Raw genomic sequence first — 10,813 nt, 5'->3', positions numbered from 1 at the left:
TTGTACAGATGCACCAGCTGGCTTAATGCCCTGGTGGAAAAGGACACAGCAGATACATTAGTGTCCATAGAGTGGCGCTGCTGCCACTCTGCGATCTGATAGAAGAGAATTCTATCTCTCTGCCCCTTGCAGACGTCCGCTGAGCACAGACCATTAACTTAGGCTCTGCATTGGAAAGAGAATTTGGAGCACCCTACATGAGATCTGCCATGGACAAATCCACTCCTCTGATACAATGGTGGGAACCAGAGCTTTCTCAGACCCAGTCCAAGACATATGGATATAGTTCCCACGGTATCTGAGATCCATCATGTATCTCCTTACTTTCTGTTAAAAGTGCACAGCACACTTCTTTGAGCTGATAATAAAACACATAGCACAGTGTCAATAAACAAAGATATATTCAAAAGCACACGTGCAATTTCCCTATTATAGAGATTATTGGAGAAAAGAACCACACATACCAGATGCAAGTCATGTTTCTTAATGCACCAGTGGACTGCACTCAAACATCACAGTGATGGTGTGGTGCACGAACCTGACTAGAACAGAATTAGGAATATCCTAAAACTGTTAATAAAGTTCAAAAAATGGAATGTTTAATCCTGTGGTGAATACTACATGGAGGTCCACATCAGTAACGATAAAGTCATAACAGATATTGGGTCAAATACGTCAAAAGGATTTCTTCATTTTTAAAAACGTCAGTAAGTAAATGACATTTTTATACAGTATTTCCCAGCCTTTGTGTTTTACTGAGAAGTTCAACAGAGTAGCTATTATTGGCTATGAATGTATGTAATTGTCACAGGGTAGCTGAGGCCTGTAAATGAAGCAGGTCCAGCTCCCCTGTGCTGGCGTAGGTGCTGCCATTTGGATAGTTCAGAGAGCATGGCAGCACTGGGGGCTATAAAGGATTAGGGAAAGACCCAGGGACAGGAAGAGACCTGGTGAAGGGTAGTTCCAGTGAGTCAGAGGCAGGTAAGAGCTGCTGGAGACTTTATGTTTGGGACATGGGAGAAAGCTGAAGGCAGAAGAAGAGCAAAAAGGGTTTGCTGGCTGTTGACCCCAAGCCAGTGCCTAGAGCTGGAGAGGCTGAAGGCAGGAGAATGGAGGAGATTACCCACTGATGCTTGGACAGCTGGAGCCAGGCAGAGTAAGGGATGTTCTTCTGGTAAAGATGATCTCCCAACAGAGAGGCTGTTGGGGGGGTCTTCACTGGGAAGAGTACAGTTACACTGCAGTCGGAAGGGCTGGGGTGACTGTCCTGGTACAAAGACAGGGGAGGACTTGCCAGAGAGTCCAGCCATGATTGAAGGTGTCCTTGTGTGATATGTGGGGCATTGTGGGACAAGACATAGGCTGATCTTGATGACTGTTTGCACTGGGGTGAGTAATGAACTGTGTGTGTTGGGAATAATGTTCTGGACCATTTGCACAATGTTCTATAATAAACCAGCCCAAAAGAGGATATTATTGTGTCAAGAGAACCTGAAGTGACTGGGGACTCTGAAAGGAGAAACTGAGGCATGCCACAGCCTGCCACAAGACACTGTGCCAGGAGGGGTGCCTTATGACAGTAGTATATATTGTCCAATATTTGAACTGAGAAAACATATGAAGAATCATTTGTCAATATTCTTGCAAATACAACTAGCTAATTTTCTTCCCTGTTACTTATGACTCCCTTTTTATGTATACATTTGTTTGAGATTTTATTCCTAAGGATGTTCCTAGAAAGTAACTGTTTTTCTGTTACCATCATGAATGAATATAATTGTGGCAGAATTCATACTGACACTATTCACATGGCTGTTTGGTAAAACTCTTTATTATTCACACAATAGATTGCTCAGTGAAGAATTGCTGTACAGATATTCATAGAACTTGTGAACAGAAAAAGGGATACCTTTTATTTTTATAAAGTGTATGTCATTCAACTTAGGTGACCAATCCTGTGGCTATGTTGTGAATAGCAAACAATAAAAAACGAAGGCTCATAGCAATGGCCTTATCAATAGGACATACATTAACATTTGTTCATAGAAACTATTTGTTTAATAATTGCATATGACAAACCTATGTAAATATCACAGCCTGTTCATGGATTATTCCCAAGTAAAATACAGTACTAAATTCAATGGCTAAATTATTTCCCACCATTAAGCTAAACATCTCTTTGTATGGGTGTATGTACATATATTAATGTATATGCACTTACATGCCCTCACCGCCCCATATATTTACTAGGAAAACCTAAAACAATTCCCTATGATTGTTAGGATGTCCAAGACTTAGTGAGCTTCCCTCTCTGCTGAGTCTTCACTATCAAGTCTTTATGGATATTCTTTGTCTATGGTGGTCAGATTCTATGATGATGGGTGCCCAACAAATACCTAAAGAATACTGTATTTAGATAGATCAAACCTCTACCTAGATAATTTTGTTGGGGCCACTCCTTCCAGGGGTGGCAGGAGCAGTCTTTTGGAGGAGACGGTAGAGACCATCTTGCAGCAGGATCAGTCTTTGAGAGGACAGCATATCCCTTTTCTTGCCAGGAGTTGTCTTTAGAAAGACAAAAAAGTATTTTCTAGGCCCTTGATATGCACCAGCAGGGAGCACTGACAGGGTCCTCAACTTCTTTGACAGGTCCTCACTGCTTGTTTATTTAACTAGTATTAAATATGACTATAAGGAATTAAAGTAAAGCAATGTAGTGGTATGAGATTTCCTTTTTCTTAACTTAAATTAGTAGGGATTGCTAATAATGATGGACAAAATGACTCTGCTAAAATAACAACCAGTTGAAACAGACACTCAGAATTTAAAATGGACTTGAAGTAACATATTATACTGTTTGAAAAAGTTGGATTTCGTTATTTCATTAAATAGTTTTGCCACTTTCTGAACATCCTCATTTCATTCTTACTTCTATACCAAACACTTCTGAATGAGTCCAGATAAGTTTGGATCAGTGTTTGTACCACTGGATATATATCTACATCAAACCTCTGAATGTGAGGGTGTAGGGCAACTAATTATAATCATGCACATCTCACATATAAATTTGCTATGCTTTCCCACATCATTCAAATCATTTCCATTGACAGAAAAAAATGGGCCTTCCTACTTTCCCATATTCTTTCCACATAAATGAATATCCTAGAGATACTGGGACAAATTCTCTGTTAGTGTAATACTATTGATTTCACCAACCATGAGGGAGGGAGGGGTGGAGCTCTCCCTATCCTTTTAGCAGCACCAGCCAAAGTGTATACCCTTGCTTTAACCCCTAGCCAGGCAGAGCGATCTCTGCACAACATCCTTGATTGAGAAACCAGGCAGGGGTGAAAGAGCAATATTGTTCAGCAATCCTATGACAAGGTTTGATCCTCCACTGGACCCAGCTTTGTCCCTGAACATAGACCCTCTCTGGCTCAGTGGCTCCATACCTCAAATTTAAGTTTCTCATAACATTAACTTGCTCACAATACATATAGACTTGCTCATTTTTCACTAACATTTTGACCATTACAAGTTTACAGTGCTTTTCTTTTGGGGATGGCGAAACTTGTTTTGCTTATTTTCTTTCACATGGTAGGTCTGAAAATTACACTCCAACTCTAACTTTTGTCTAGCACTTAGGAAAGCCTGTGAAGCAGAGACAAAAACAATCCATTGGGGAGGAAAGGGGAAAATGGAACAGATAGCAGGGAGAGTAAAGAAATAATATGAAACAGAACTGGTGGAGAAAGGAACATAAAATGGTCGGGGAGGGGGAAGACCAAGCATATACAGTTTTTTAGGATACTACATTATGCCAACTTCACATTTGGGAGATGAAGTAGAATTCTTCTTTCCCCAGTCACTTTCCTTTAGCTGAAAACTTGTTTTTAAAGATGAATCTCCCTTGAAATAAAACAAGGATCTAAATTGCAGACAGAAGAAAAAGTGCATGTACTTGAATTTGTTTTCAAACCAGAATTAGTTTGCAAGGTTTCCAAAAAATCACACCTCGCCCAATGTTCCCAACCCTGCAAGAACAATTGGAAATGATATGGGGCATGTAAGTGGATCCTCAATCACTGATGAAGTAAAACACTGGAGTCTGACCCAGCATATAGGAATCCAAATAAGACAGAAAGTTACTAGTCTTGCTTGTTACTCTTTCCTTTGTGTTACTGGCAGGGGAAAGTCTCTAACCCATCTGTGAATCCAGCACTGCAGTGTCAGTGCTAAGATACTCCCTTAGGACTTTCAAGAGTTTGATACTCTTTTTAGACCATTCCTATATGAAATATACATATGTTTCCTCTTGATCTGCTCTATAAAAAAATATCAGTAAGTATATATTGTATTCTTAGCCAAGACATTTCTGTTGATGATTCAAATGTTGCTTCAGGGAAGGATTATTATAAAGCTATATGTATGCTCATGAAGCGTGACTAGTATGGGATCAAACTACAATATGTGTGTGGGAGTTCTACTGGGAACATGTATTGCTTCGGGTTATAACAGTATTGTGTGCACAGTCACATCACCTCTAGTCCTATCTAGCTAAAACTGACAGATGGATGCAGCTCTGTGTCCTCATAGTTGATATTTAAACTTTTTTTAAAACTTCCTTGCTGGGCTCTGGCTATCACCTGTGTATGGACACACACAGTGGAGGTCTTCTTTTATTTAGCACAAAAGCACTTAGTACTATAATTCATCAGAAAACTCTATCCATGTTATATTTATAACAAGGATTCAATAGCCTCATCACAATTTAAAATCCCTGTTCCCAGAAAAGGGAAGGACACACATAAACACAAACATAACGGGTAATTTACAATAAACACAGGAGAGAGGTGGGAATAGAAGTGACCCAATGCTGGACTTATATGAAGCCACACACAAAAATACTTGGTTTAAAAACAGGGACTCCATATGGCCTGTTTAGAAATGCACAATGGTTTAGCTGTGTCCCTCTTACATCAAATGGAAACGGTTGCCATTTCTGGGATGCCAGATGTCTTGTCAATCAGCCAAGCTCATGTTTAATTGTGTGGCCTGCCTAAAGTTGAGAAAAAGCTTGAAGTGTGGCACAGCTCACTGAGTAGAAGTTCATCAGAAGCCTGCCTCTTACTCAAAGAGATAGTAAGCCTTCAACAAAGCTAGACCTATGTGAAATGGTCGGGAATCTCAGTGCAGTTCCTTGTGGATAGCTATCTCTGTGAGAAAAGGGACCATCTTTACCATGAAAAATATGGAAAACTAAAGGCTAACCCCTAAAAGATGCAGAAGGAAGGAACACAGGATAGAATTATTCTAATGTTTTGGTCCAGTTTAATTTTACATTCCCCTGGGGCTATAGCGACTACAACTTCCCTAAGATTTAAAGTGGCATTTAAAGTAATGGCGTACTGTGTAATTGATCTCCCTCTCAAGATATTTCCCTGACATTCAGCTCAAATTTCCCCCATATTAACTTAATCCGATTACTCTTATTTCTACACTATTAATTATTCATTTCCCCCTCTCTGCGTTCACACCTTTCAAATACATATAAAATATACTGATATTAGTATTGCAAAGAGACACCATTGTAAGGAGGAATTCCAAACTATTCTCTTTTTTTTTTTCTAAAAGTAGCAATTAATATTCCAGAGTTACAACAGGAAAACATTGGGCCTAACAAACCTTTTGTCACTGCAGGGATGTCAACTCTGTGCATCTAGGAGGAAGGAATGTGGAGTGTCACTTCCCTGGTAACCTTTTCCATTTCCCCAGCCCTACCAAAGAAGCATCTCCATTGGGGCCTCCTCAGGATCTGAGATGAACAGTTTGGGATGGAACAGGATATTCTCCATGGTTTGGTACTCCTGGAAGCACATGGGACTTTAGGGAATAAATTAATTCTGACCCTATCCCCCTTAATGAGTTAGATCTCTTCATCCCATTGGTCTTCCAGACACACAAACCACTGAGTCAGTTCTTAGTATCATGACTTCTGCAGGAACCATACTTTCAGGGAGCAGGATGAGAATGGGAGCAGCAGGAGCCAGTGTGGAGGCACAGGGCATCCTTGATATTTTATATTTTCAGAGATAATAGCTCAGAAAATGAGTAGCAAATCTTTTCAGTTGAAGCTGAGTTGTGTATCCCTAGAAACCTCATAGCTGGCCTAGGGGTAAGACTGGGGTTTCTGCATGTTACTGAAAATGATAGATGTGGATGTGGTGGCTGCAAACTGTCAACTAATTTTTGAAATGATCTTGAACCAAACATATTTTTAAGTTCTCAAGTGTTCATTTAAGGTCCCCACCCCCACCCCCACTCCCACTCCTTCCTGCCTTTTTAGAGGAAGGTGTGAAAAGTAAAAGACATTTTTTCCCCTCCTTACCCTTACTACTTTTGGTGATAGGCCTTTTAGGGGGATATCTGGAGGCCTACAATTCTTTTCATTGAATGCAGATGGTGGCCAAAGATGTACTTCTTTCTCTATACTTTTTCAAAGGGCAAATGGCAGGCCACTCTTTTTTAGGGGCTTATCATAACTATAAAGGGAAAGGTAACAGCCCTCCTGTGTACAATACTGTGGAATCCCTCCTGGCCAGAGACTCCAAAGTCCTTTTGCCTGTAAAGGGTTAAGAAGCTCAGGTAACCTGGCTGACACCTGACCCAAAGGACCAATAAGGGGAAAAGATACTTTCAAATCTTGGTGGGGGGAAGGCTTTTGTTTGTGCTCTTTGTTTTGGGGGTTGTTCGCTCTTGGGACTAAGAGGGACCAGACATCAATCCATGCTCTCCAAATCTTTCTGAACAAGTCTCTTATATTTCAAACTTGTAAGTAACAGCCAGGCAAGGCGTGTTAGTTTTATCTTTGTTTACTCAACTTGTAAATGTACCTTTTGCTAGAGTGTTTATCTCTGTTTGTTGTAGCTTTGAACTTAAGGCTAGAGGGGGTTCCTCTGGGCTCTTTGAATCTGATTACCCTGTACAGTTATTTTCCATCCTGATTTTACAGAGATGATTTTTACCTTTTTCTTTAATTGAAAGCCTTCTTTTTAAGAACCTGATTGATTTGTCTTTGTTTTAAGATCCAAGGGGTTTGGATCAGTGTTCACCAGGGAATTGGTGGAAGAGTCTCCCAAGGCTACCCAGGGAGGGAAAGGTTTTGGGGGGGAAGACAGAGTTTCCCAAATAACTCATAAATCATTTGGGTGGTGGCAGCAAAAGCAGATCTAAGCTGGTAGTTAAGCTTAGAAGTTTTCATGCAGGCCCCCACATCTGTACCCTAAAGTTCAGCGTGGGGAAGGAGCCTTGACAGGGCTAGATGGTAGTTTCCCTTCTTCTTCATTCAGTTCTCCCAGCTACAGCACCAGGACACAGAAATTCCCCTACTGCCTCGGTTCCATTTCATTGGAGATCCAGAATTCAAGCTACATTGGTTACTTCACAGTAGAGACAGAGGTCACTTGTGATGTTTCTGTTCCCTGATTTGAGAATTGTAACACTTATTCCTTATAAGGTTTGTGAATGTGAATACTTGCATTAAAAGTTCATATTTTTCTTTCCACTAATATTAGCTTAAATTTTGCTATTTTCATGGACCTTCCTGCTAATGATAGTGTTTGCTAAACTGTTTCTAGAAACAAAACAGAGATACAAACATGGGTAAAACACACAAAAAATTTTTATATGGGAGAATATTCACAGGTGGGTATTTCTGCAGTGTTCACCCAGCTCTAATACATAATCTGGTTTCTCGCTCTTTTCCAAGGTTCTTACATGATGATGACTGGTAAATGTCAAATTAAGTGATGGTACATGAAGCAGTAATCGTTTTTATAGGTCTATAACTACATGAACATTATGGAAATATCACTGTTCTGAAAAATCACACTTGGATTATATATTAGAAAGTAGTTTGTGACCAGTGGTTAAACCACCTCAAAATCTTGATATCATTGAAAAAGAACATGTAGGGAAATACACACAGCTCTGTGGTTTGCTGAGAAATCATTTTGTCAAGGAAACTATTTTGAAAATTGAAAGATTCCAATCCATGAATCATACATTTGCTAAAGCATCGAGGGAATCAGGATTTCTTTGTAAAGACGAGATTCAAGTATTTTAAAAAGTGCTTATTTTTTTTCCTTCAAGTAACTGCTTTTAATATAAATTAGATGCATTTGCAGTTCAGGGCCTCAAGCAGTTTTAAAAATAAAGTAGTACTGTCATTTATACATAGTATGATACTTGAAAGAAAAAGCCAGGAATAAAGAAATGGATACAGAATTCATATTATGCCTCCAAGCAAACTGTGTCATATAAGAATAATACATTTCTATCCAAACACCTCGCCCAACCTTACTCATTCTCACACTCCCAAAACAAATATCTCCCATCTCCTAGAACTGGAAGGGATCTTGAAAGGTCATTGAGTCCAGCCCCCTGCCTTCACTAGCAGGACCAAGTACTGATTTTTCCCCAGATCCCTAAATGGCCCCTCAAGGATTGAACTCACAACCCTGGGTTTAGCAGGCCAATACTCAAACCACTGAGCAATCCCTAACAAACAGGAAACTTAGTACTGACCTTAGATTATTAAAACTATCCTTCCCAAGGCCTAGAGCTGTAACTTTCAACTTGCCAATGCCCAAATGTGCAACATAATGTGTGACAAAGAGCCAAAGGGCCAGCTTGTGGCCCGTCTAATATTCCCATGCAAGATAGATAGCATTGCTGGGGAAGGGAAAGCCTCTCAGAGCCTTGCGTGCAGGTGGATGAGGGTGGGGAGAGGGCAGAGCCTTAGGCACTGATCCATCGACTGCACCAGGCAGCACCAGACAGCAGGGGACACTACTAGGTATAAGTACCTCTTCCCAGAGCAGGGGGAAAATGGGAGGCAGACTGTGGCTGTCTGAGGCTATGTTTACACGACAGCTTATGCTGGCATAATTTATGTCACTCAGGGATGTGAGTAAACCTTGAGTGACATACGTTACACCGACATAAGCACTTGTGTGCACAGCGTTCTATTGGTGGGAGAGCTTCTCCCGCCGACATAGCTTCTGCCATTTGTGAAGGTGGTTTTATTATGGTCCTAGAGCATCTTTAGCAGATGCGTTGCAGCAGCATAGCTGCAGTGGCACAGCTGTGCCTGAAACTTGCCTGGATTGTAGCCTCCAGATGAGAAGAGAGGGTGGAGGAGAGGAATTCAACCCTTTAAAGAGCTGATCAGTGTCTCATCTTTGTCCTCTATCTGGACAGTTTTGGAATGGACTGTGAACTTCTGAGGGACCCAGTCAAACCAGGCAGCCTGATGGCAAATGAAGTTTGGTGTCGATAAATGCACAGTAGTGCACATTGCAGAGAAAAATTAAACTACTCCTACACCTTAGAATGTTCTAAATTAACTATATGAGCTCAGGAAAAGGATGTGGGTGTCACTCAGGACGGCTCAATGAAGACCTTGGTTCAACATTCAGCTGTGATCAAAAAAGCAAACCAGATGTTAGGATGCCTATAGGTTGGATGGAGATCAATACAGAGAATAATATAATGCCTTTGTAGAAATCAGTGATGCAGTCTTCTGGAATGCCGTGTACAGCACAGGTCACCCCATCTCAAAGAGGATATTGCAGAATTAGAGGTGGCTCAGAGAGGGGCAACGGTAATGATGAAGAGCCTGGAAACACTCAAATGAAGAGAGATTGAAAAGACTGGGATAGTTTAGCTCGGAAAGGAGTCAAATAAGAGGGTATGTGATAAAAGTGTATCAAACAATGAATGGTACAGAGAAGGTAGATGGAGAACGTCTGCTCTCACTGTTGCATAACACCACAACAAGGGGACGGTCAATGAAATTAAAAAATGGCAAGTACACAACGGATAAAAGGAAATACTTTTTCACAACAACGTGTAATTAAGTGTAGAACTCTTTGCCACAAAATGATGATGATGCGACCAAGAACTTAGTAAGATTCAAAAAGGGGTGGCGCATTTACATTTAGACAGTATTTGGTCCTGCCATGAGGGCAGGGGACTGGACTCGATGACCTCTCGAGGTCCCTTCCAGTCCTAGAATCTATGAATCTATGAATCTATGAAGCACTGTATGTGTACACCTGGCCTGAGTTTTTATCTTGGAAGTAAATCTTTCTCAATGATGAAAGTGAGGGGACACTATACTTGGGCGGAACATAGTGAGCTTTGGGACTAAAATGAGTGATATCCTTCAAAATGAGGTACACTTAAAGGGTTTGACCGGGGGATGTGTAGGCAGTAGCTCTACTCAGTTGTGGGAGAAGGATAATTTTTAAATAATGGGCTTTGGGTTATTCATGACAGGTGATATTTTTCATCACCACACTTTGAAAATGTAAAAATTCATTATCACATTTAGGGATATTAAAATTCTAGAGGAAAAAAATATTTGTAGAGTTCAGAAATCAAATAGTATTTATCCAAAGATAATCACATTTAATGCACAATGATATTTATTAGAGTTTGTCAGACACCAGAATTTCTGTTCCATGGGAAATCCTGACATTTCGGGGAAAAAATAACTTTGAATCAGACCAACCCCTCCCCTCCACCAAAATTTCTGTGAAATGAAAATAATTGATTTGGGACTATCAAAATATTTCATTTAGATTATGTTGAATCATTTTATTTCAGTAATGCCTACACGTTTTGTTTTGATGTAGTAAATTGTTTTGCTTTTGACTATATCATTCCATGTTAAAATATGATATATAATATTAAATACATAAATGCAATATAATATTAAAGTTGTTTAAATATGAATATAATGTATGTT

Source organism: Malaclemys terrapin, chromosome 1 (assembly GCF_027887155.1).
Source record: "Malaclemys terrapin pileata isolate rMalTer1 chromosome 1, rMalTer1.hap1, whole genome shotgun sequence".
Lineage (NCBI taxonomy): Eukaryota > Metazoa > Chordata > Testudines > Emydidae > Malaclemys > Malaclemys terrapin.
This window is presented reverse-complemented; position numbering follows the sequence as displayed.